The 26,314-nt window shown below is 43.1% G+C and overlaps 1 pseudogene; it reads left to right on the forward strand.

Moving 5' to 3' along the window:
• Positions 1-15,860: 15,860 nt before the first annotated feature.
• LOC103553366 (cytochrome c oxidase assembly factor 5 pseudogene) overlaps positions 15,861-26,314 on the forward strand; it is a 175,049-nt pseudogene continuing 164,595 nt past the window's right edge.

Raw genomic sequence — 26,314 nt, forward strand, 5'->3', positions numbered from 1 at the left:
TGGAGGGCAGAGATACTGTCATGCCTGTTCGTATTCCTTACAAAGCCAAGCCCAGGACAAAACACACATTAGGAATTAAAGGACTTGACCTTCTCTATGAATCACAGTTATTTTCTCTCAACACTCAACTCCTGGCATTTAGTAGGTACCCTGTAGATAATTTTTGAATACAGAAATACTGGTTGATTAATGTGCAGAGAAGACATTCCAGGTGGGGTATCTGGGGAAATAGGGCATGTCGATGGACAGCATTTGTACAGTAGACATTTGAGGCTGGTACTGGGACAAGGAAGAGTAGGTACTAAAAGGAAACAGGAGAGTAGAGACAAACTCTGACCTCGTAATTTTTTTAATGCTTGTTTCCCAGGTATGAGGTGGGCTAAATGCCTTCTAACTGGCACTCAGTGATTTAAGGATTGGTCATTCAATTGATCCGACTTATTGACCGGTTTATCGCAAGCCTCAATATACACTGAGAATCTGCTAAACACCAGTCACCCTGCTAGACTCTTGAGAGGACAGATTCTTACTAAGAATTAAACTCAGCCTCTGCATTTGAGCAGATGCTGGGAGACCAGTGTGCTATGATTCTGAAGGTCTCTTCTCTGGGCATCCACAGGGCAAGCAGCAAATGAAAACCTACAGTTATGAATAGCAATGACCTTTGATCCTTTTGTCTCAGATCTACAGTTATGAATAGCAATGACCTTTGATCCTTTTGTCGCAGACTGGAAAGTCCAGTGCTGCAGGGTAGGACAGCAGCGCCCTTGGTGAAGTGGCCAGCTGGGGCTTCCTAACCTCCTTAGTGCCCTGGGTCTGCCCAGTCAGTCCAACCACGCTTTCATGTGCTCATTTAATCTCCAACTGGATCTGAAATACCTTTTACCTGGCAGGATCTGGAAGCACACAGCTCGGGTGCCATTCCTGGTTCCTCCTTCCTCCTCTGCTTACTGGTGATGTGAGATTGGAGAACTTATTGAATAACGGTGTCTCAGTTTTCTCACATATAAATCTGCAATAAAAATAGTGCCTACATCTTAGAATTATCCTGAAGGTTAAATAAGTTAGTATATGAAAAACACAACTATTTCTGGTATGTGGTACATATCTAATAACTCTTTGCTGTATGAGTAGTTGATGCTGGAATATAAACCTGTCCTACCAGAATTCCTGTCTAATGGGGGAGAGGAGTAATCACGACGCAGGGAGACAAGCACTTTGGTGGGATAAGATGAGGGGGCTCAGGAGGGACCCATAATCAGGAGGTCGGGGAGCGTTTCTAGGAGAATGTAAAGACTAAAGGAGGCGTAGAGGGCCAGCCCATCGAAGTTTAAGGGAAATAAAGTTCCACGTGGAGTATATTTAAAATCCCAGATGTCAGGGAAGTTTGATCTGTGGGGAAAGTGAACTTCAGTATGACAGAGACCAAAAGAGGAGACGATAACAAGAAAAACCTAGAAACTGTAAAGCAGAAAGAAATGTGGTAACTTCCCTAGTAAAACCAAGAAAGCAGAATTCTAAAGTAGCTGTGGGAGAAGAAAAAAACGAAACAAAACAAAACTAAAAAAACCCGGTTTACACTGAAGAAACTCCAAAAGGCTCAGGGATTCATGGTACCAGGACCTCTGGCTGCAGGCAAAGTCAAAAGGGGAATTTAGAGGTAATAGGGTTTGTCCTAGCTATTTTAAAATAGGTTTGACAAGGTTGGCCAAAAACGATGACTGAAAAGGAAAGTTGTGAGGAAATAGGCCCTCTTGTACACTGCTGGTTGGAATGTTAATCAAGGTGCACTTTGGAAGAAAATATGGCAATAGCCATCAAAAAATTAAAATTCACTTACCTTTTGACTCAGCAGTTTCTTTGCTAGGAATTTACCCAAAAGTATGCCAAGATACGTGTACAACGAAATTCACTGCAGCATTGTTTAACAAGCAACAATAAGAGAAAACAATATAACAACTTAAGTATCTATCAATAGCAAAGTGGTCTAACCATTAATTATTGTATATCCCTCAATGTAATAATAAGTATCCTTTAAAAAGAATGAGTTAGATCTATCTTGCCAACATAGAAACATTTCCAAGATATACTGTTTAGTTAAAAACGCAAAGTTCAGCATAGTATATTCCCAATTGTTTCACACACACACACATGCAAATTGTTTTCCAGAAAAAGAGTTGTCATCTTCAGAGAGAGAAACTAGAGCTCAAGAGGAGAGGTGAGGAAGAGCTTTGCTTGATTTTACACATATTAGAAAGTTTAAATTCCAATCATACGCAAGTATAACTTTTCTTTTTTTTAAAATAATGAATTTTAGGGGCGGGCTCTGTGGCCGAGTGGTTAAGTTCACGCACTCCGCTGCGGCGGCCCAGGGTTAGGATTCTGGGTGCCGACATGGCACCGCTGGTCAGACTACGTTGAGGCAGCATCCCACATCCCACAACTAGAAGGACCTGCAGCTAAGATATACAACTATGTACCGGGGGGGGTGGGAAATAAAGCAGAATAAATAAATAAATAAATAAACAAACAAATAAATAAATAAATAATGAATTTTAAAGATAGATAATTCATGAACAGCAAAGAATAAACTCTCATTCAGAGAGGGGAACTTATTTTCCTAACTTCACTCAAATGATGACAGCAGTCCTGGAACTAAAATTTAAGGCTCTTGTCTCCTGTGCCACTTCTTTCCACAGCTTCCCCTCTCAGTTCCCTGATCTGTAAAATGGGAACATTTCTTCCCTCTCTTCTTTAAACAATGTCAGAAAAAGACACCAAGCTCCTGATAGTTGTGTCATAGCTACTTGCTCCATAAATGAATGCATGAATGAATGAATGAATGAATGAGAATTAACTGAGCAAAGGCATGTGGAAGTACTCTGCTAAGATAAAGGTTTACTGCTTTGAAAGGGTTAATGCACTCTGCCCACCTGGGACTTGACTGTCTGACCCGAGTCCCCATTTGGAAAGAAGGTGACTGTCCCAGTGACCACTATGTCTGGCATGACAGATGAGAGGACCATGACGGAAGCAGTCATCAAAGGCTTGGCAGCGGCTCCTGTTGGCTTTCTGATCACATCGCGCCTGGCTGTCAAGTCCATGGCCCAGCGATTTATGGTGTCCCTGGGCAGGAGCAGAGTGTGCAAGGCTGCCGCTGCAGCAGCCCAGGGACAGGAGCCAAGCTCTTGTTCTCCTTGAAGCTGGAGCCATTCCTCCTGGGGGCCAGGAGCCCTCTCTGCATCAAAACAGAAAGAATGCCCCCTGTTGCCCCAGCCCCCTATGGCTTTCTTACTAGGACTCTGCAGCCAATGCAGTGGCTCCATGGACAACCCAGGCTGGGGCAAGACAGACATCCTTGCCAGACCCAGCTTCTCAACCCACTGACAGGGAGAAAAAGGCATTTACTACCTGCGTCTTCACCTCAGACAGGTGCATGACTACCACCGCATCTCAGGAAAAGTTGAGCAGAGAGCTTCCTATAATTCATGTAACCAACTCTAAGGCAGATTGCTGTAGGCAGCAAGAGTGGTCAGGATGGAATACTGGTTAAGAGAGAGCTCTGGACTCCAAAAGACTTGGGTCAAGACCCTGGCTCTGCTGCTTGTCAGCAGTGTGACCTTGGGCAAGTTACTTAACCTTTCTGGGCCTCAATACCCTCAGCTATAAAATGACAACCCTAATAATAATACCTAGCTTGTAGGTTTGTTGTGACAATTAAATTAGATAATCTGTTTGAACAGGATGTTGCAAACTACATCTAGGTAGGCTGTTCTGCAAAGAATGGATCCTGCTTAAAGTAGAGGGAAAAGAAATCACATCCAGTTGGAGGAATCATAAAAAGCTTTTTAAAAGAGTGAGTCAGTAGGATGTGGATGGTTAGAGATGAAGGAAGGGCATTCCAGAAATAGGAAACACTAAAAATGAAGGCACAGAGGAAGGAAAACAAGGAACATCCTTAGGGACAACGTACAGTTTAGCAAGGCTGGAACATGGGACAGAATAGGGAAGTGATGGGAGATGAAACTGAAAAGAGAAATAGACTGTGAGGGCTCTGAATGCTGGGCTAAGGAAGTAGAACACCATTTGGAAGTCGGTCGGGAGGCATTGGAGCTTTGTGAGCGAGCTGGAGCGAGGCAGGAGCAGAGCTGCATCTTACAGGAGTCATTTGGCAACATCTGTCTCAGGATCAATGAGGGAAGGTGCTCTCAGAGTGAAACAGTAAAGGTGACAGTGTCATTCGAACACCCCCCTCCCAAACTCATACTCTTCTGAGACAACAAACTGCCTACAGAGGGTTCCCTGGAAAGACAAGTTTATTTAGCGGAAGTGCTTCTAAAACACCCCCAGGTAGTCCCGAGAGTCTCCTTGACCGTGAATGGGGAGCCTAGGGCTACAGCTCTGTCTTTTGCCTTCCTGGAGGAACAGGCATCAGGAGCACTGTGCTGAGAGCTCTTGCAGCCAGCTCCAAGGGCCAACTCTCTTCCACCTGCGCTCCGTTTCCCCATCTAGTCAATATCAAGGCTGAAATAGATGAGTGCCAACCAGCTTTCTGCCAATCTCTGACCACTTTCATGACTTTTTGCCACATCCACATACTCCCATTTAGGATTATTTATTTAAGCCTTTTCTTTAGTGAACCCACTTTGTTTTATTTATGCTTAAATAAATATATTTCAAAAAAAAGGAATCTTGCTACCACAGCCATGAATAGAACACTCCTATTACCTTCTCTGGGTGGAGGGTAACCATTGTAAAAGGTAAAGAAAAAGTGCAACAAAAACTAAGCATCATGAAACTTTAGCTCAAGCCTCTTGCACTCTCTTCTTCGGAAGGGAGACTGGCAAGTGTTAATGAGGTGACACACAGCACCAAACAGAGATATTCTCTTCCTGGAGCTAGCTGAAATGATTAAAAGAGGATTGAAGAGGATATATCCTTCTCACAGTGGATTCGCTGTTATTTAACAAGCACCACCTAAAATCTTCTTTGTAAACCGGACTTACACACTCTCACCATTTGGCCAACACTGAACTCAATGACCTCTAAGAATCCTTCCATTTCATTTTTCTTTTTTGGGCAAATATCTTTTAAGTCCTTTCATATCAGGTGCTTTCCTAAGCTTGGGCAACTGACAAGATGAATAAGAACTGTCCCCTGCTTCTAGCAAAGAGTTTACATGCATGCATTCTCATCCTAGGCCAGCTGAGAGCTTGCTCAGTGTCATTGGATGTCTTGCTCACCCAGCCAGACTTGGGCCTCACTTTCTCTACCTCTGAAGCATTGAAGTTGAACCACTTGATGGCTGTCGGTTCTTCTAGAGCTAACTTTTTATAACTCAGTAAAGCCAAGCTGAGAGAATTGTGGGGTAGGGCAGTGGTTAACACAGAAACTAGGGTAGGAATGAATTCAGAGAGCTACACAGGCAGGTTGATCTGCGGAAGGTCTGAGGTAGGTGCTAAGGTTGGCTGGCTTAAAAAATCAGGGGGTTTGGTACGATCACTTAAGAAAACAGTTTGGCAGTATTTGCTAAATCTAAGCGTATATATAGGCAATGATCCACCAATTTCATTCCTTAGGGGAAATGAATGCTTATGTCCATCAAAAGACTTGTACAAGAATGTTTATAGCAACTTTTTTCATAACTGTCAAAAGCTGGAAACAATCCAAATGATCTTCAGCAGAACAATGGATAAAGAAAAGCTGGTAGATTGATATAATGGAATACCATGCAGCAATAAAAAAGAATGAACTGCTGCCACACTTAACAATATGGATGACTCTCACAGACATTACGTTGACCAAAAGAAGCTAGATATAAAAACTATATACTATATGATTCTATTTATATGATGTTAAAGAACTGATAAAACAAACTTATCATAATAGAGATCAGAATGGTGGTCCCCTGCAGGGGAGAGGTTGATATTGATTAGAAAGGGGCATGAGAGAACCTCCTGGGCTGCTGTAAATGTGCTATACCCTGATCGAGATGGCGGCCACACAGATGTAAACATATGCGAAAATCTATTAAGCTCTACACTTGGAATTTATACACTTTAATATGTGTAAGTTGTACCTCGATAAAAAGTAAGTTTAAAAAAATCTTGAAGGATACCAAAAGTTGATGAAGATATTAGGCTGATCCAAAGACAGAAGCAAGAGGAAAGATTTCTCCAGAAGAAAAGGGTGTTCTGACCTACCCCTCTGTCCAGAGCCTTTTCTGTGCTGCTGTAGACCCTCACAATCTTAGAATAACCATGGCTTCAGGTAGATCAAATGATAGAATGAGGTCTTAACACATATCAGGTGTTGAAAAGTTAAATAACAGAAATAGGTTCCAATGTAGAGTAAGACCCTCAGAGGAATGGGGTGGGGGAGGAGAGGAGACATGGTCAGATATGACAGACCAATGGTACCAAATGCACTATACTTTTGGACCTAGCTATATCCTCAAACCTCCACCAAACATACCACCCAAACTCTAAACCTAAAGAGGGACAAAGAGGAAGTGTGGTGCAGCAGGAATGTACAGGATCAAATGTTTGGAGATATTGGTCCAAATTCTGAGCTACCACTAATTTCCAGGGTGCCCTTGGACATCTTATGAACCCCATTCACCTTAGTTTCTTCATCTGTAAAGAATAGTAAATAGATTAGGCTGCAATAGTAAATAGACTAACTTTGGGGGGTCATGAGGGATTTTGAGACTCAAACAAACCCATGAATCCCCTCTCCAGAAAAATGCCCACACTCATTGAGTTTTGCACATGATTTCAAGGGGGTTGTAGAATCCTTGAAGCTCATCCACAGGCTGAAACTTAAGAGCCCATAGATTATGGAATTTTTCATTCCCAAGGATGATTTTTCTACATTTGTTTTTCTTTTTTTAGGGCTGGTATTAGTGATTCTCTTCCTTTGTTCTCTCCCTGCTTCCAACTTCACTAGCTGCCAAGACTACCAACTCTGATCTGCCACATCCAGATTAGGTTGGGAACCAAAGGGGATTATGTTGAACACACACAGCTGGTCCTGGCCAAGCATTCCCTCTGCCCATCAAACTCATCCAAGTCTTACAGGATGGGTGCTAGCTGGAGAGGCAGAAAATGAATTAATTGCTGGGTAACTGGAAATCACTTCTTCCAGTTGTAACTTTTCAGTAGTAATTAAAACAAACAGGGACAGGGAACAACAGTCTTTTTTTCCCTTTCCACCTGCCTATCCCCTCCCTACCATGGAACAGGGAAAGGAATCCAGAAGCCTGAAGGTTCAGGACTTTTCTTGTTGAACCTGATTGCTTTGGGGCTGCATTTTGTCAAAGAGCAGATCACAAGTCTGACCTCTAAGCAATATCCAACTTCATACAGTTAAGTTTTCCTTGTCAAATTCAGGCTACTAGATATCCACAGAGGAAATCTGGGAGTGGGGCTGTAGAAGGGGAGTTACAGAGCATGGCTTGGAGAGGGGAAGGGCTGAGAGAGCAGTGTGTATGATATCTTACCTCAGAGAATTAGCCAAACCAATGAAACAGGTTTGGAAGACAGTGGGACGGAATGCCTGTCCTCATTTTTGCAGGAGTTCCCCTAAAGACCCAAGCAGGTCCTTTTCACATCTACACATCTGCCCCAAGTCACTTCTCATTAGAATCTGATTCTGCTGACAAACTGCTGGGTTTTCAGTTTCATACTCAAAGAAAAAGAACTTTTTTTAAAAAAAAGACATCTCTAGATCCAAAATAGTAATTAATGGTGATGATTTCAGGTAATGGAGATGGTGAGAGCAGGGATGGAAGGGAGGATTAGGTCATGGTCTCTTCTTGCCCTTACATTATCACCCCCCCCCATAGAAATCTACCTTGCAATTAGAGAAACATAAATTGGAGTCCAGACCCTCCCCTTCATTAGCTATAAGATGTTAGACATTAGTTTTTGTGTTTTTTTTAGAGCTTTAAGTTTCTTGTCTCTAAAATCTGGATAATACCAACTACTCCAAGGGCCACTAGAAAGAGTAAAGGAGAGCACACAGAAGACGACTTGCCCAGTAGATGCTTAGTACTCGCGAGTTCCTCCTCTACCCTGTCTGATCAGCCCTGTTTCCTGATAACCTGGGTTGTGACAGCCTTGCTCCTCTGAGCCCCCAGGGAAGAACAGAACACAGTCACAGACAACACAGCTGGGCAGTCATTGGGGGGAGGGGCGGGGGAGTATCACTCCTGACAAGACACCAAGAACAAGAGATGCCAGGCTGGGCTGCAAGCTGTAAGGATGAGAGGACCATTTCAAGACACTGAGATTATGTGTGTTCATGTCTCATATCCCAATGAGATCATACATTTCTTAAGCACAGAATTCATTGTTGTTTCATCCCTGAGGATGACTGAAACATTCATTCATTCAGCATCTAACCATATCACATCTAAGCCATGTTGCAGAGACTCTGGTGCCAGACTGTTGGATGTGAATCCCCACTCTACCTCTTTCTAGCTGAGTGATCTGTGACAAGCAATATAACTTCTCTGAACCTCAATCTCTCCACCTGTAAAATGAAGTAAAAATAGTTCCTGCTTCAAAGGGTTGAGTTCTAATTGAAATCATAGATATGAAATGCTTAACAAAACAGCACAGAATAAATGATCTGTAAATATTAGTAATTATTATTGTTGTTGTTAAGTCTGGGAACGTTAGAGTGAATAAGACTTGGTCCCACTCCAAGAATCTCTCAGTGTAATAACGGAGAGAGACAAGAGAACTGCTTACAAAAAGTGCAAGTGATGCAAAGTGAAGACCCAAATACAGGTAATGGAGTATCCATAGAAGGGACCCCTAATCCAGACTTAGGGGTAAGGAAAGACTTCCAGGGCCAACTGACATCTAGGCTTAGGAAACCTGAAGAATTAGTAAGAAGCAATATGAAAGCCTGGAGACAGGAAGAAAGACAGTGGTTTTGGGGGAACTGACATTCTAAACGGAACAGAGAGTACGAGGAGAGAAGTCAAGGGATGTGAGGTTGGAGAGGACACCAGGGGCCAGATCACAGCTCCTAATACCATGCTTTGAATTTAGTCATGGCTCATGTGAGCATTTGTTCATGCTGCAGATGAATCTGCCCATTTTACAGATGAGACAAAGGAAGCTAGAAAACATCGCAGCTTGCTGAGTCAGAATGGAGCCCAGGATGGCTGATTCTCAATATAGGGTTCATCCTATTACACCACCACCTTTTTGAAAGTGAGCATTTTAGAAAGGGTAAGGTCTAGGTCCCTTAAGTTGTGCTAATAATCACCCTTGTCAGCTTGGGCAACAAGGAGCTTTGGGATGCAATCATTTCCCACCCACCTTTGTTGTACAGCATTCTCTGAACTTAGACAGTGGGATGGAAAGACTCAAAGAAATCATTCCTCCACTTGAAATGCCAGTATCATAAATTAAGATTGGACAGACAAGGGAAAAGGGAAGCCGTACCAAGGAACCATCACTAGAGTCCTTGTTCATCTGGCTTTGTTGGAGTCTCTGCTTCCTAAGACACAATAGATATAGATTGTAGATCTATATAGATAGATCCTAAGAGGTACAAAACAAAATAGATCCTAATAGATACAAAACAAAAAAACTTACCATTGAGGAGTGATTTGATAGGGAGCGGTGACACTCTGGAAGCATTAGAGGGGGGAAAAAATGAAAGCGTCCATTGAAATAATGCAATTTGGCTGAGCCAAGGGAAAAGAAGTGACTGAAAAGCAAATAAATGAGTTGTATTGGTTTCCAAGACCTTGCAGCAATGGTCAGAATTTGGAACACTAAGCTGAAGCAAAGGCACACCAGAGAAGGAAGAAATTGAGGGTGATTTGACATTGAAATGAGGGAGATAGAGAAATTATAGTCTTTAAATCTGTAGTGAAATGTGCAAATAGAATCAACATCCTTTGTTCCTTGACATGGATGCCCATTTACCTCAAGGGAAGGTAATGGATAAAGGAGCTTTGATGATATTTCAGATTTCAAAACTTGAAGGTTCTCCTGTGGAACATAAGAAGGAGAAATCCCTTTCAAAGACCTTTACGTGGATGGAACAGGCACTCAGGAATACTAAAGCTATTGTGGGAATGAGAGGTATGAGTGGGTCAGGGGCTGGGATATTTTCAGAGAAGAGTGTGTTATGTTGTAGATAAAAGAAAGACATGCTTCAGAGACAGCTCAGAGCTGGGGCATCAAAAAAAGGAATGTATTTCAAGAAGAAAATCCAAGCTGTCCCTTTTTTGACATCAAAAGGCAATCATAGTCTCTGCGATGTGCTTTGCCATTTCATCACACACTGCCTTGGGTTCTCCAATAATTTTACATAATCTTCCCTAGTAAACATTGGTTGAGGATTTCCATTATGTAAAAAATAACTCTACTTGACATTAGATGGAACTCAATGAACTACAGGACAGAGGGCAACCCAAGAGTTTACAATCTAGTTTGGAGGCAAAAATACTTGTGGGAAAAGTAAATGACAGGATAGGAGCACATAGAAAGTGTCGATAATAGCAATAACAATAATACTGTACAGGCAACAAATGCTGTAGAAGTTCAGAGGGCAAAAATTTCTGCTGCTCTTGTCACCGCAGCAAGGCCGTATGCTTCACACAGACAAGAGTCCTGTTTCTGCTTCTCTATATATACCCAGACCACAGGCTGAGGGAAGAAAGAAGCTCATTGCAGGACTCTTGTCTTTAAGCAGTAGTACAATTGTCCCCCCTTATGCACAGTTTTGCTTTCTGCAGTTTCAGTTACCAATGGTCAATTGTGGTCCTAAAATATGAAATGGAAAATTCCAGAAATAAACAATTCATATATTTTAAATTGCATGCTGTTCTGAGTAGAGTGATAAAATCTTGTGCCATCCCACTCTATCCTGGACATGAATCTTTTCTTTGTCCAGTGTATCCATATTGTATATGCTACTCACCCATTAGCCTGTTAGTTAGGAAAAAACATGCTATATACAGGGTTCAGTACTATCTGTGGTTTCAGGCATCCACTGGGGGTCTTGGAACATATCCCCTGTGGATAAGGGGGGACTACTGTCATGTAAAGTACAGTCCAAGCCTAGAGTCACGTATTTGCAGACTAGTTCTTAGGAGTAATATAGCAATTATGGCTAATGTTGGTAAGCTACTTACTCCATAGATAGGATAGTACTGTGGTAAGAATGTGGAAGCTGCCACTAAACTGCCTAAATTTGAAACTTGGTTGCTTTTTTTTAACTTATTAATGTCCAACCTTGGATTACTTTCATAAATGCTCTATGCCTCAGTTTTTTCATTTTTAAAGGGGGATAATAGTATCCACCTATGGAAACCATCCTCCAAGATGGCTCCCTAATACCTGCGCTATGGACTGAATGTTTGTATCCCCCTAACATTCACATGTTGAGGCTTAATCCCCAATGTGATAGTATTAGGAGATGGGCCTTTGGGAGATGACTAGGTCATGAGAGTAGAGTCCCCATGAATGGGATTAGTACCTTTATAAAAGAGTCCCTAGAAAGCTCCTTTGCCTTTCTGCCATGTGAGGACATGGCTAGAAAATGGCCATCTATGAACCAGGAAGCGGGTTCTCACCAGACACTGAATCTGCCAGTGCCTTGATCTTGGACTTCCCAGCCTCCAGAACTGTAAGAAAGCCACACTGCCTATGGTATTTTTATTATAGCAGCCCGAACAGACAAAGACAACCTGCCTCCTAGTATTCATACCCTCATAGAGTCCCCTTACACATTGTACCAGCATCGTTCTGTATGACCACTAACATACAGCAGAAGTGATGGGATGTCACTTCAAAGATTATGCTATAAAAGACTGCGGCTTCCATCTTGGACACTTTCATCTCCTCTTTCTCAGATCTCTTGCTCTAGCAGAAGCCAACCACCATGTTGTGAGCAGCCGTATGGAAAGGCCTACCTGGGGAGAAACTAAAGCTTCTTGTCAATAGCCAGTGAAGACTGAGACTTGCCAAAAATCACCTAAGGAACTTTGGAAGCAAATTCTCCAGCCTCAGTTGAGTCTTCAGATGATGACAGCCCCGGCCAAGGGCTTGCTTACACCTTATGAGAGACTCTGAGCTGGGGTCTCCCAGCGAAGCCCTCCTAACTTCCTAAACTTCAGAAACTGTGAGAGATAATAAAAGGTTGTTGTTTTAAGCTTCCAAGTCTTGGGGAAATTTCTTACAATAATAAATAACTAATACACCCATCTTATTAGGTTGTTGTGAAAAGTAACGGAGATGATATATCTGAAGCACCTAGTGCCTGGCACTTAACGAACAGTCAATAAGTAGTCACTGATGTTATGGGCAAGACACTATGTAAAAGTATTTCATACGCATGATCTCATTTACTTCTCACAACCCTCAGTATAGGACAGCCAAATTTTGTGATAAAAGGATAAACTTTCACTGTATACAGAAAGTGTAATATAATGCCAATCTCCACTCCTCCCCACCTTGGTCAAATATCACACAATTTTAAAGTTTATGAACTGAGGGGTTTATAAATTATGTTTATGCTCTTTCTTAAATCTTAAAATGATAATGGTGTCAATTTAGCTCAAAGACAATCTTTCAGCGTTCTAAGCACCTAATTCCAACATGTGTGTTGGGGGTGCTTCCCACACAACACCAACAATTCTCGGACACCAGCAGGGTGTCCAAGAATTCAGCTCATGTCTACATGGAGATAGCATTGGACTGGATTCCACACATTAAGGGTTCAGTCCTACAAGACTGCGCTCCCACTTTCAAACGCCCATTCAAGCCCAGCCTGTTACCTGTGCTGCTGACAGACTGGCTACAAGTTGAAGGTTCCAATAACCCTCTCCAAGTCAGGATGCTGGTCACCAAGTCCAGGTTGTTACCTATAACTCTGACCAACTGGCTATAAATCAGAGGTTCCCAAGACCCCCTCATCAGGTTTGATTAATTTGCTAGAGCAGCTTACAGAACTCAGAGAAAGATTTTACCTACTAGATCACTGTTTTACTATAAAAGGCTATGACTCAAGAACAGCCAGATGGAAGAGAAGCATGGGGCAAGGTGTGGGGAAAGGGTGTGGAGCTTCCGTGCTCTCTCTGAGCGTGCCATTCTCCCCCAAATCTCCAGGTGCTCACCAACCGGGAAGCTCTCTGAACCTTGTCCTTTTGGGTCTTTATGGAGGCTTCATTACATAGGCACGATGGATTAAATCCTCGGCCATTCACTGGTGATTGATTCAAACTCCAGCCCCTCTCCTGTCCCCAGAGGTCAGGGGGGTGGGACTGAAAGTTTCAACCCTCTAATCTCAAGGTCAGCTCTGCTGGCAGCCAGCCTCTATCCTCAGGTGCTTCCAAAAGTCACTTCATTAACATAATGACATCTACGTCTGCTCTCATCACTTAAGAAATGCCAAGGGTTTTAGGAGCTCTGTTACAGAAACAAGGATGAGGACCAAATGTATATTTCTTTATTATAAATCATTATATAGAAATACTCTCTCCTTCTTTTGTCATTCCTATGGGAAAATTGATTTTGAAATATGAGTTTTGAAGCATACATTGTCTTCAGGAAAGCATCCCTCAGATACAAGTATTATTATCTTCCACATTTTGCAGTTATGGAAACTGAGGTCTGGAGAAACGTGGAGTAACTTGTCTAGAGTCACAGGAATAAGTGGCAGGAGATGACATTTGACCCCAGAGAGTCTGACTTCAGAGCCACGCTCTAAACCGATAGTCTACTTCTGGGGAAAAGAAAGGCCAGCTTTCCAGTGTCCTCTGAGCTGCCTTAGGGTGAGCCCAAATTAACATTTTTCAACTATTGATCATAGAAAGCCATCTCACTTCCTCCATTATTGGTGCATTTTAATTAGTGCCAAGATTAATCAACAACCTCAACAATATCCTCTTTTGGACTTTAGCCACAATACAAATACCTATGTAGATACAATATATGCCAATGGTGTTTAATTCAAATTTATATACCAGTAATCTTCCCTTTGCTTCTCAATTACACTATGCTTTCATTTACAGTTATCTAGTCAAATACAACTTATTTTCAGAAACACATGGCCGGAGAAATGAGCAGTAGCACTGATGTTACTGTGAGGCATTTGTTGCAGGTTTCAAATGAACCCAATCTTCCCAATCTGTTTGAAGCAAATTTTCCTGTTATGTCAAACAGAATTTTTCCTTCAAGGATTGGGTTACTCTTTCGACATGAATCATTTGAAAAGACGAAAAGGTAGAAAAGATGCCAATATTTTGTGTGCCAGATTATGCACTAAATGCTTCACAGGGTTATCTCACTTAATCCTCATAACAAACCTTCATGTAAGTATGTTTGTCGTGGATGTATTTATATGTGTACGTGAACACACACACACACACACACAAACCTACTCTACTACAAAGGTAGTAGAGTAGAATTTAAAACCTGCTCAACCTGACTGCAAATCCCACCAGTCATAACAAGATTCCAAATTTCTTCCGAGGACAGGTTCATTCCTTGATGCATTGCCTAGCTTGGTTGAGCTACAGCACCAGTGTATATGGTGATCTTAAAAGAGGAGAATGGAGTATCTTTCCTGTCAGAGACGGGAGACATCCCCCATCTCAGTCAAGAACCGTGATTCAGAATACATAGATGTGGTAGAAGACAGCTTCTCAACTTTAATGTACACGAAAATCACCTGGGACTTTGTTAACAGGCAGAGTTTGGTTCAGTAAGTCTAGAGTGGGGTCTGAGATTCCTAATTTCTAACCGACTCTCAGGTGATGCTCATGCTGTTGGTCTGTAGCCCATACTTTGAGCAACAAAGTTTTAGAGGACTATATCAAAATTACAATTACAACAAAATTACAATGAAGTTTTAGAGGACTATGTCAAAATTACAGCAAAATTTCAATTACAGCTTTCAGAATTACGTATTGGTAAAGGAAGATTGAAAAAACAAGTAAAAATGGGTTTAGATGAAAATGTTCATTTAGATTAATGAACATTCTGCATTTGGATCTAAACGTTCATTGAGATTATAATGTAAAAGATGAGTATCTTGAGGACGAAGACAACATTTATTGAAAGCTTACCAGGCATCGGGCACTGTTCTAAGTGCTTATTTTGTATTAAATCACTTAATCTTCATAATTCTTTTGAAATGAATCCTGTTATCATCCCATCTGATGGAGGAGAAAATTGAGGAACAGAGAGAAAGGTAACTTGCTCATACATATTATTTAAGATAGAGCCAGGATTTGAACCTGGGTAACCTGGCTCCAAACATGGGCTTGACACTTGATTCCATAAAAAAGACCTAACAATTTTAGTTAACCACAAACTCAGGATGGCAACATTATGTGCCAGTGGCTTACAGCACATACAATGATCTTGGCAATTGTACCAGGCCTGATCATTTGAGAAATCAACAACCAAAAATATAGAAAGCACAAGAGCAAATGTAGCAGTGGGCAACAAGATGGTGCATCAGTTCAGGGTCACAGCAGGAAATAGGATTCACTACAATGGATACTTTGTGGAAGGGACTACTGATAGAGCACAAGTGGAGTTAAGTGACAGATGAGGGATGTTGAGGCACTTGGTGACTAGCAACAGGGGAAGGCCATGAACTCCCTAAGGCTGAAAGGGCAATGGTGGGGAGTAGTGTTATCAGACTCCAGTGAGAGCGGGATCCATGCAGGAGGGACCACCAGCAGGAGCTACAGAGACAGAGGGATGCAGTCAAACCAAAGAGTCATGCTGCAGCAGGGAAAGAGTGGGGGAAAGTACCCCATCCTCTCTCTCCTCCCACCTTCCAATCACCCTCCTCTCCTCCCATTGACCTAACCCAATATGGCGCAAGTCAGCAAAGGAGCCCAGGTGAAGCAGCCCAGAGGGGTCAATCTCCCAAGGCAGGACACAGGACAAAAACAGGAGAAATGGAAACAAAGAGGAAGAGTAAATGGAGAAAAACCAGCACAGGTGTAAGGAGTCTGGGAACTCTTCTATGTGGGACAATTGAGGCAAATGTGGAGTGACAACCTGGTGGAAACATATTTCCACCAATATGGAAATACACTTGAAGGGTTGATGTATACAGCAGAGAAGAGACAGTGCTCCACTGGACAGAACAATGAAGAGTACATCAAACATGTATGCAGACTGGAACCTGATAAAAAGAAATTTTTAACAAATATGAAAGTGACTGTTTTATAGAGTACTATTTGTCATCATCAGAAATCTTCAAGCCGAGGGTAGAAACTGCTTGTTGGGGTTTTATATAAAAGACCCCACCCCAGTATAAAAATGGGTCCAGATGACCTCTATAGTGTCTTCCAACCTAAGATCCTCTAAATGGGGGAGGGTATGACAAGCCAGGCTGGTCCAATCTCATGAGAGATCGCTGAGTCAAACTGTGCCAGGAGCACAGCCTCAGGACTCTGTGAATGACACTCAGCCAGGCTATTCCTTCACCTCTCCCTGACATTGGGAGTGATATTACTACATTGCCATATCCAGCCTGACAGCTGGAGCCTCCTTTTTCATAACAATAATACCCTCTGACCTTTCTTGAGGGTTCTCATTCCTCCTCCCTGGGAGTGTATTGCTAAGAGGGTCACATTTGATGATTTGTGTACCCAGAGGGCTTTCACGCTTCAAGCATGCAAAATGAGCATCCATTTGGGGTGAAAACTTAATCCCTCTAAAATTCACATATCAATGTTATTTAACAGGACAAGTGGTTGGCTCTGTCTTTGCAATTGTGTGACTCTTAAAGTTAAGGACAGGGAATTTGGTGTCAGATAGACCCGAGTTCAAGTCTTGGCTTCACTACTTAATAAATGTGCAGCCACAGGCAAATCACATGGCTTCTTTGAAACTCTATCTCCTATTCTACAAAGTGGGAATATTAATACAAATAGCTAAAAATAATTCAGTGATAGATCGCAACTAAGGCATACTAAGTACTCACTAAACAATAGCTATTATTATTATTATCATCATCACCATCAGAGTCAATAGAATGCCCTAGGTCCAGGAGGAAGGGCAAAAACACCAGAGAGGAAAGTAATGAACCAGGAGTTGAGATCTGCTTTCACGTCCCACCAATGCTCTCCATTTCTTTGTGTGTTCAAATTGCAATCTCTCTGACTCTCACTATTTCCTCTTCAGTTAAAAGGATGTGGTAGCCCTTGCTCTACTTAATAATCTCATGAGAGAAAAGAAAGATGCTAAGGAGATCACCTGTTCAAGATCTCACAAGCTCCAGTGCTGACCAGATCCAGGAGCAAACCTAAATGAACCAAGTAGGTGGGGGGAAACAAGTCTATTGGGATTGAGGGCCCTGGAAAACACATACCTCACCTAAAGGTAGGAAGTTGTTACTCAACTCCATCTACCTATTGCCAGCTGTTCTGATTTTCCAAAAGAAGTGGATAATATCTAGAGTTTTCTATAAAATCTCCAAAATTTTAAGCGTTGACAACTAATTCAAAATTTTAAAACCTCTATGGACCAAATAAAACCCATTTATGTGTACCAATTTGGGATCTCTAATAAAATACGATAGATACTCTCTCACTTTTTTTTTTAAACACAATCAGGAGCACAGAGAGGTCTAGCGATTTTCCCCAAGTCACATGACCAGTTAATATTGCTAAGAATGAAATGACATGATGGGTTTCTTTCCTGTCTCAGAAGCCCTCTGTTATCCTCCACTGGGCAACTCCAATGTGCCTGATACCGCTGTTTATAGTCATACATGCATGAACTTCTCTTCAAGGAAGGTCTTTGAGAGCCATTTCCTGTGTCTTGTTCTGCCTAGCATCGATCATGTGTCTCTGTCTGCACTGGTCACAGCTCAGTGTGAGAACTGCAGGCTCCATTCTAACATGCCCAATGAATGATAAGCACAGAGTGACAGCGCCTCTGTGTTCTGAGGTAGGGTTTTAAAAGGCCAGTTATGAGTAACAACCTTCTACTGATGCTCCTCTTCTAAAGAGAAAAGTAAATAGATGCCATTAAAATAATTTACAATTTATAAACAGTCTTATTGGGGGGAAAAACACTTCTAGGTAGATATGATAATAAGTTTTATTGAGCACTGCTAGATGCCATGCCTGGACTGAAGACTTAACGAGACTTGCTTAATCCTTAGAACAATCTTATGAGGTAGAAAAGATCATGATTCCCATTTTACAGATCAGGAAACTGAGACACAGGGAAGTAAATTAAATTGCTCTGGGTCACATTGCTAGAGAGAGACAGAGCCAGGATGTGAACGAGGCCATCTGACCCCAGTACCCATGCCCTTACCTACACGGTGCATAACTTCCCTCAGATGATCTAATTTAATCTTCACAGTGACCTTGTGAGATAGTCCTGTTGTCTCCATTTTGCAGATGGATAAACTGAGACCAAGGGAGGGTAAGTGTCTTACTCAGGGTAACACAGCTAACAAGTGGTCGAGTTAGGATTGCTGCCATTTTCCATGAAACTTTTGTGGGAAAGGAATATTGGACCATATTTCCCTAAGTTGTTTTCTTAGTCCTTAATATTTTCTCACCAGCCTCTTTTAAAAGACTAGCTCCAAATGGCATGACCAGGTCCCCAGGTAAGGCAACGAGTGCTCCGGCAGGAAGAAGAGGACAGCGGTGGCCTTCTGCTCACTAACAGCACTAGAACCTAAGCTCCATGTGTTAGGAACCATGTCTGTTTTCTCCTTCTTGTATGTCTAAAGCCTAGCACACATCATCAATAAATACTTGTTGAATGAATGAATGGTGTGAATGAATGAATGAGACGAATGCACAATGAAACTGCTTGAACTCTCCAGTTACATTCCAAATACATTTCAAAGATTCAAAAGAGAAGAAACCTTTTCAGCTTAAAAAAAATTATTAGCAGAAAGCCAGAAGGTCAAAAGCTTGGTTTGGTTTAATAAATCTTTTCAGTGCTAACAAAGAAATCATTAAAAAGGAAGGACAAGAGAGCAATCTGTTGGGAACTGGCAGTCTAGTCACTTGGGTACCCAAATAGAGTAAAGCTTTCAGAAGGAGAAAAAGCAGAGAAATACGGCAGGAGCAGCTCTGCAGGGCCCCTGGAGAGGCAAGCAGGGGCAACAGGGAATCGGGGAAGCCTCACTCTGAAGTTCCATCTCTGCATCTGTGCCTCTGCCATCCCTTGTCCCCTCCTGCCCGCCTCTTTCAGGTCTGCTCCTATCCCACAACATTGGATTATAAGTACACAGAGCCGAGAGAGAAAGAGCCCTTCCTGCTGCCTGAGGACGCCATGGACCAGCCAGGATCCCTCACTTAGGGTATAACGTCTGAAGGCTCCCTTGCTTTGTGTTCACCATGTTCTCATTGATCCTCAGAAGGCACCTGTGAGATAGACTGCCAGGGCGTGATGGTCCCCATTGGACAGCCTCAAGCACGGAAAGAGTGAATCGAGCCCAGTGGGCAGAAGAGTTCCAATGTCCATCCAAGAAGTCTGACTCAAATTCTAGTGCTCCTCCCCTCCTTAGGCTGCCTCCTAAGACCTAGGATCTTCTGAAGAGCATAGCGGATGCAAAGGGGGATGACTTTCTTTTGGGAAAGCAGATTCTCATCATCCTTCCTCCATTCTCAAAACTTGCACCATTCTTAAACCATAGCAATTGGTCAAGGAGTAGCTACCTCATCTAAGCTTGGCAGCTACAATGCCCCATCTTATTTACTACAGGGATTGATCCAAGAGGTGGACATGTGACCCAAGACAAACCAACCCAAATCCTTCTCTATAATGTTCTATACCTGACTTGAGAGATAGGCACTCTATAATAGATAGGGTGGTAGATGTTCCAATATCTGCTCAACCCCAGATCATTTTTCTAAGCCAATGATGGTAATGTCATCCATCTTATAAGTAATTGAGTCAATAACTGGCATGTGACCCAATTCTGGCTATGGAAGGGACATGTGTTGGAGGGATGTCTAGGAAAGTTTCCTCTCTCCACAGACTGTTGGGTCTGCATGTGACACTGGGAACTCATTCAACCATCCTACTAACAGTTTAAGGATGAAGCCAACACTGAGAATAAAAACAGGAAATGGAAAGACCTAGGGTCCATGAGGACTCATCAAGCCACTAACTATATGTTGACTAGAGCCTGCCCCACCTCTTGGACTTCCAGTTATGAGGAATAATAAATTCCCTTTCTATTTAAATTATTTTGTGTCTAGGTTTTCTGTTAATTGCTGCCAAAATCCTCTGTTGTGATATGTGCTTCTTTCCTTGCCGGCCATGTGGATGCTACAAACTGACCCTGGAGCTGCTGGCAGTCATCACAGACAGCCCCTCGTCATAAAAAAATAGTTGGTCTACAGCAGGAATGAGAGTGACTACAAGAAGCAGAAATAAGAGGCAGAAAGGAAAAGAGATCTGAGAGCGTTCAGGCTCCTGGTTTCTGCAAGCTGCTCTGTGGCTTGAAGGAACTTGGGTCTTTCCAACCACATGTCCCAAAACAAGTTCCATGTGAGACCTCAGCCAGACACAGGCCTCTGCACTACAGAGGAAAGAGCTCTGATTAAGCTCTGGGAAAGGAATTTCTAGTCTTGCTCCTGCCACTGACTTGCTGGGGGACTCTGGACTCTTCTTTTTACTGGATCTCTTGAACTATCTATAAAACGAGGAGACTGGGATGATATCTATCATGACTTAAAAATATGTCCCCATGATTATACTCCTGTGAATTCATCCTCCAGATAAACTCAACAAATACTAAAAGATGCAGCACAGAGATGTCCGTTGCAGCATTATTTACAGTAGCAACCCAACTGGCCACCAAAGGGACCAAATAAATGAGCTACAGCCATAGACCAATCTGGCCCACAGCCTGTTTGTGTGTGACTTCTGAGCTAAGCATGGTCTTTTTAAAGCATCGTGAAAAGATCGAGGAGGACCGGGAGAGGGAGATAGCACAGAGACCCTTTGACCCACAAAGTCTAAGACACTGTCTCGTTACCGAAGGAGTTTGGTGGCCAGTGAGCTATCGCATAATCTTCCTGTGAAGTAAGCAGCCATTGAAAAGGAAAAAGGAGATCATATGTGCTGACATGAAAAGAGATCGACTACATACTGTTAAATAAAAATGCGAGCATCAGAACAGCATGAGCAGTCTGGTTACATTTGTGTCAAAATTGTGCAAGATATTTATGATGTATATGCAAATAAATTTTTCTGGAAGGATACACGAGAAACTTAACAGTGGTTCCCTCTAGGGAAATGAGGCTGAGAGGGATGTGGTGATAGGGAGAAAGGCGCTACGTTCTCTACTCTGATTTTTACCACAAACACGTGCTGTGGCTTTAACCATAAAAGTGAGCCAGTTGGACAGTATGATCTCCGGGCACCTTCAGCTGAGTCTCTCTAGAGCACTAACTGCTAAGGCAGAGTTACTATTTTTTGCCAGTGTGACTACTACTATGCTAAGCACTTTCTACACTTTATTTCTTTTCATTTTCACGACAACCACCTGAGGTTATGATCTCCCTTCACCAGATGAGGACACTCCAGCTCAGGCCTTGTGAGCTTGACCTAGAGCTGAGGATTCTAGGCCACTGACTCCACTACTCAGTTCCCCATGGTGACACCATCCAGCCTACACCAGCCTGAGGGGCCGAGTGAGGTCGACTGTGAGAGTAACGAGATGCAGCAAAAGATACAGGGTATAATTTTAAGGAGGCCAGAAATGTAATATGGCCAAGTATTTCTCTTTCTTGGATAATTTCAGACTGTTATGGAGCAGACGGCATGGGTAGGAGATCAATTTTTCACTGGCAAGTAGGAAAAAGGGTAAGTCTTTTCTACTACCCTTCAAATCACATCACTTAAAATAGAGCCTTCTCTGTCCACGGGGGAGGCTGTGTGACTTTGGATAAATCACAGACCCTGTCTGAAACTCAGTCCTCTTCTTTTAAAATGAAGAGGTCAGCCCAGATCAGGGCCACAAACTTACGCTGACAGGGCGAGGCTGGTCAAGATAATGGGTCAAGGTGCTAAGGAGGACGGTGGGGAACTAGAGGATTTTTGCCCTCTTTAAAGTAAGGCAGAGTCTATCTACTACTTGCAGACTGCTGCCAAGGGTGAATGCAGACCAGTGTCATCAAATGATCTGATTTAAAAGAGAAGCCAGAAATCCATATTTTAATATGAAAAAAATCCACTTTTAAAATCTTGCCATCTCATCCTAATATTGAAAAAAAAAAAAATTCTAGTGCCAAACCAAATCCGCCCACAGTAGCCTGCAGGCCTGCCAGTCTGCCACCTTTAACCACTAGGGTCACCAGGGACATGCCCAGCTCCATGCTATTGAGTCCCTGATGGGGGCTCCGAGGGCTGCATCCGCCAAAGACCAAATTCCACTGAGCTTCCATTTGCAACATCCTTCAGAATTCTCCTGCTTCCTTTCTCTCCTCCACATCCCCTGCTCACCCCAACAAATAAGAATTGGCAAGACCCAGGAAATGAAGGGCCAAGCAGGAGAAGGAGAGGCACAGACTTCAGTCATCTGGAGCCAGCAACAGGAGGCGAAGTGCACCCTGAGGAGGCGGAGGCAGCCCTCACTAAAATGACTGACTGCCCCTTTCCAGTGGACAAACCCTACAGCCGTTGCAGGAAGGGCTCTCTCTTTCCTCTCTGTGTGCAAGCAGCCTCTTGCCCCCATGCCTTTCCCTCTGCCAGTATCCTCAGCTTCTCTGCACCCACACCAGAGATTTCCATGCCAGGGAACAGGCACTCAATCTAGAAGCGACAAGCCCCCGCCATCGGCTGACCGTGACAGCCAAGCTCGTTCTTCATTCTGATGTGGCTGCAAGCGACACCAGCTTCCTTGGCGACAACCTCAAGGTGATTGGAATACTGAATACTCCAAGGCGGGTGTGTTCATGTGCATGTGTGCACGTGCACACGTGATGGGGCAGCCATCATTCAGACTCTTGACAGCCCTCACATCATAGGAGCAGGAAAAACAAGTTCTACAAGAGAAATGAAAAACTGCCCTACTCAAGAATCAGCCATGACTCCCACTGCATACAGAATAAAGCCAGGCTCCCGGCATCAGAGGCCGTCTATCTTTTAGTACCTACCTGCCTTTCCTGTCTCATCCTCAACTATATTTTTCCTTCAAGGAACATCAGTCACACAAATATTTTTCCTAAACTCTCCCACCTCCAGTTAGGTCACTCTGCCTAGAATGCCGCTCCATTTGGAGGGAGGCAGGCTTTCATTGTTAATGCAAAAAATAACTTAGGCAATTCCCTGGTGCCTGTTCTACTAGTTCTATTATAAAACCATTGATAATGTCTTCAACCAATACTACCATGTGATCCTAGTAGAAGTAATGATAAATATCATTTATTGAGCAACTTCTAGATGCCAAGCCCTATACTGATTGTGTTACCTGCTTTAAATTATTTAACCCTCACAAACACCCTGTTAGATTAGAACACTGAGACCCAAAGAGGTCAAGTAATCCGCCCAATGTCACACAGTGAACACAAGGTGAAGGATTTGAACCCAGGACCTCTGTCTCCAGAGCCTGTGCCTTCACCACTAGGATGTGCTGTCTTCCACTGAGGTTGCAAGCAAGGGGAAATCTGGGTCACCCATCACACCTTGGGGTCTGGAGAGTGAGACAGCATATCAAGGAGAAGGGGATGGGATGGGAGACAGCATATCAAGGGGAAGGGGATGGGATGGGAGACAGCATATCAAGGGGAAGGGGATGGGATGGGAGACAGCATATCAAGGGGAAGGGGATGGGATGGGAGACAGCATATCAAGGGGAAGGGGACGGGATGGGAGTCAGGCCGTCTCGTCACTGACGTGCTGGGTCATTTGGACAGGTCCCTTCACTCCTCCAAGCCTCTGTTTGTCTCTTCTCTAAATGAGTATTTAAATTAGATGACCCAGTTTGATGTCGTTTGTAATGCCATATACAAGTCATTTCATCCAGATTTACTACAAAAGAGCCACAGAAAAAAGAACTGCATGGTGGAACTTAAAGTGAACGTCTGAGTGAATGCCAAGGAAATAGGGTGGCACAGGAGAGAGATGTGAGTAAACCCAGGCACAGAGTGATCTAAACTTCAGTTTCTTTGGGACAACATAGTGGGCGCTGCTGTGACCGACAAAACACTGGGAATGCTACTGTGAAGATTCAACTCGGACTGCAAGGCCCTTGCCCCCTGGGTGCGCGCCCAGATATGCGTCTTTGTAGATTCTGCAGCGTCCAGCAGAGGGCACCCACGCCCACATGCTTGGTTGCTTGGAGGGACAGTTAACTGGGCATTCTGGCTTCAGACAGCCCCCTGCGAGGTCCTTGTCTGTCCTGCTTTGTTTTCTCTGCTCCGTTTGAAAGTGGGAATTGGAACGAATCAAGGCATGGGCTAGGCAATTTAGAAACTGAGTTCATTCTTATGGGCCTCTGGATTTCCAACAAACCTTTTTAAAAGATGAAGAGGCTGTTTAGCTGCCCCCATTCCTCCTCTTTGTTCCTGGGTCTCTCCAAGCAGGGTCCAGGAGATAAGAGAATGTGCTGGCCCACAATCTTGCTGAGCCCTCTCTGGCTACTCTCACAGGATCTCTGATTTTGTTGAGAAGGGTTTCTCTTTATCAAATCACAGGTTCCCTTAGAAATGGCCCGAGAGACCATCGCCGCCCGCCGGGTGCTAAAATATGTTATCATTAGGCTCAACATGTGATTTAGTTAATTAAATGTCATGCTTTTGATGGCATTAATTAGAGCCGCTGCCGACTCCTTGGAAAACAAAACCAAACAAAAATGAAAACATCACTCCTAGCCCAGGGAGACCGGATGGAGCCAAAGTGAGATCTTCCTAAATCGCTCTCCCATCCCAGGATGAAATTAGTCCAAATGGATCTTTGAACAGTTCAGTGAGCTTCACGATGTCATTTTTCCTTTGAGAGATGATGTTACTAATGTCCCTGGTATTTTAGAGCATTTAATGTTTTTATTAATAATGACATAATTATTCCTTACTTGCGTATAATATTTTAGAGGTTACTACCTACTTTCACATTCGTCACCTCTTTTGTGTTTCAAAATAACCAGAGGGGTCAGGAAGTAGGGGGTGGGGTTAAAGAGGCTCACTTGCTGGAGGTCACTTTGCTGGCTGGTCAGGGTGCTGGACCTCAAACCCAGACCTTTCTGTGGGCCCACACCTTCACATTCGTAAAGCACTTTCATGTATGTTTCCTCATATGAGAAATTTTCTAACAAAAATCCTGGCCAATAGAAAGAGGAAGAATTATCAGCACTTCTTGACAAGTAATGAAACAGAGGCTCCGAGAAGTCCAATGACTTTGCTGAGGGGCCTAAGCTAGTTAGTGAGGTTTTAGTTAATAATGGGAATAAGCGACAAAAAGAGGACCAGAATCCCAAAGCCCTGGAATTCTAGTCCAAATTATTAAAAAAAAGTCTAAGAGAGACCACAGTTCTTCCAAAATAGTTAGCGATATTAATTTGAGTGTCCACCAATTATTGAACTCCACCACTTACTGAGCACTGTCCCTGTGTATCCTCATACAGCATGACTAGGTGCTCACAAAACTTCAAAACTAGGTGTTGGGGCCGGCCCCATGGCTGAGTGGTTGGGTTCGCATGCTCTGCTTTGGTGGCCCGGGGTTTCACTCGTTCGGATCCTGGGTGTGGACCTAGCACTGCTCATCAAGCCATGCTGAGGTGGCATCCCACATAGCACAACCTGAAGGACCTACAACTAGAATATACAACTGTGTATTTGGGGGCTTTGGGGAGAAGAAGAAGAAGAAAAAAAAGGAAGATTGGCCACAGATGTTAGCTCAGGTGCTGATCTTTAAAATAAACAAATAAATAAGGATCTTTGCATTTAAAGAACACCAACTGTGGCTCTTAAACAAAAAAACTAGGTATTGTTCTCTAATCTATTCGACGGAAGAAACAAAATCTTAGAGAGTTAATAGTACTGCTAGAAAAAACTGGAGGGCTTCCTGAATCCAAAGCCCACAGTTGCCTCACTTTTTGTAAGGCTCCCACAGTGTAAGTATTTGGTCCATCGTGTGCTCAGCTTTATGACACACGTATGGAGGGAAGAGAGAGGCTTTGGACAGGATTCCAGGCACAAGGGGCTTACAGTGCACTGAGAAAGATAAGCTAAACAGACACGAGAGGAAGAGTGCAGAGAGCTGTACTGTACACATAGTTCTGAGGAAGAATTCCTTAAGGGTGGTGGGTATCTTCTCGGGCATTAACCTCAACCATCAAA

The sequence above is a fragment of the Equus przewalskii genome, chromosome 13 (genome assembly GCF_037783145.1).
Source record: "Equus przewalskii isolate Varuska chromosome 13, EquPr2, whole genome shotgun sequence".
NCBI classification, from domain to species: Eukaryota; Metazoa; Chordata; class Mammalia; order Perissodactyla; family Equidae; genus Equus; species Equus przewalskii.